The 547-nt window shown below is 61.2% G+C and overlaps 1 protein-coding gene across 1 annotated transcript in view; it reads right to left on the bottom strand.

Moving 5' to 3' along the window:
• Sox5 (SRY-box transcription factor 5) overlaps positions 1 to 253 on the bottom strand; it is a 936,135-nt gene extending 935,882 nt beyond the window's left edge. The window contains exon 1 of the mRNA XM_033766292.1: positions 68 to 253. The gene's annotated coding sequence lies outside the window, so the exon portion shown is untranslated. The remainder of the gene's footprint in view (positions 1 to 67) is intronic.
• Between the last annotated feature and the right edge of the window lie 294 nt (positions 254 to 547).

Raw genomic sequence — 547 nt, forward strand, 5'->3', positions numbered from 1 at the left:
TAGTCAAGTCTCCTTTGTCAACTTCTTCCCCGCGCCCGAACCTCGCCCGCTGCCCCGCCACTATTACCTGGGCCCCTCCTGCCCCCACCCCGGGGTCCGCACCGCACAGGGGTCTGCGGGGGTCCGCGGAACCTTCCCGGAGGCGAGCAGCCGCCTAGGCGGTGCCCAGGCAGGAGCAGCCAGAGGTTCGGATTTTAAAGCGACCACTGCTTCCCAGAGCAGGGCTCGGCGCCTCGGGTCCCCGCAGCCTTCGCCTCCGCTTCGCACCCACCTACTCCTCGCGTGGGGTGGGGTGTGGGGGAGAAAAGTTTTGAGTCTCACTCATCTTTGCCTTAGGGGCGGTTGAACTGGTTTGATTTTATGTGAGTGAAGAAAAAAAATAGCGCCCCAATGCCCCAGAACCAGGGAATGCTAGTTAGGGAGAAATAATGCTGGGCACTGGACTTCAACGCCTTGTGCTGCGACACTGCAGCCGGCGCGTGGAGCCCAGAGCGGGACTCCGAGTTACACGAGTTACATCACCACGAGGAGAAACTCCGTAGGTGAA

The sequence above is a fragment of the Fukomys damarensis genome, unplaced genomic scaffold, assembly GCF_012274545.1.
Source record: "Fukomys damarensis isolate Sample0158 unplaced genomic scaffold, DMR_v1.0_HiC HiC_scaffold_19, whole genome shotgun sequence".
Taxonomy (NCBI): Eukaryota; Metazoa; Chordata; class Mammalia; order Rodentia; family Bathyergidae; genus Fukomys; species Fukomys damarensis.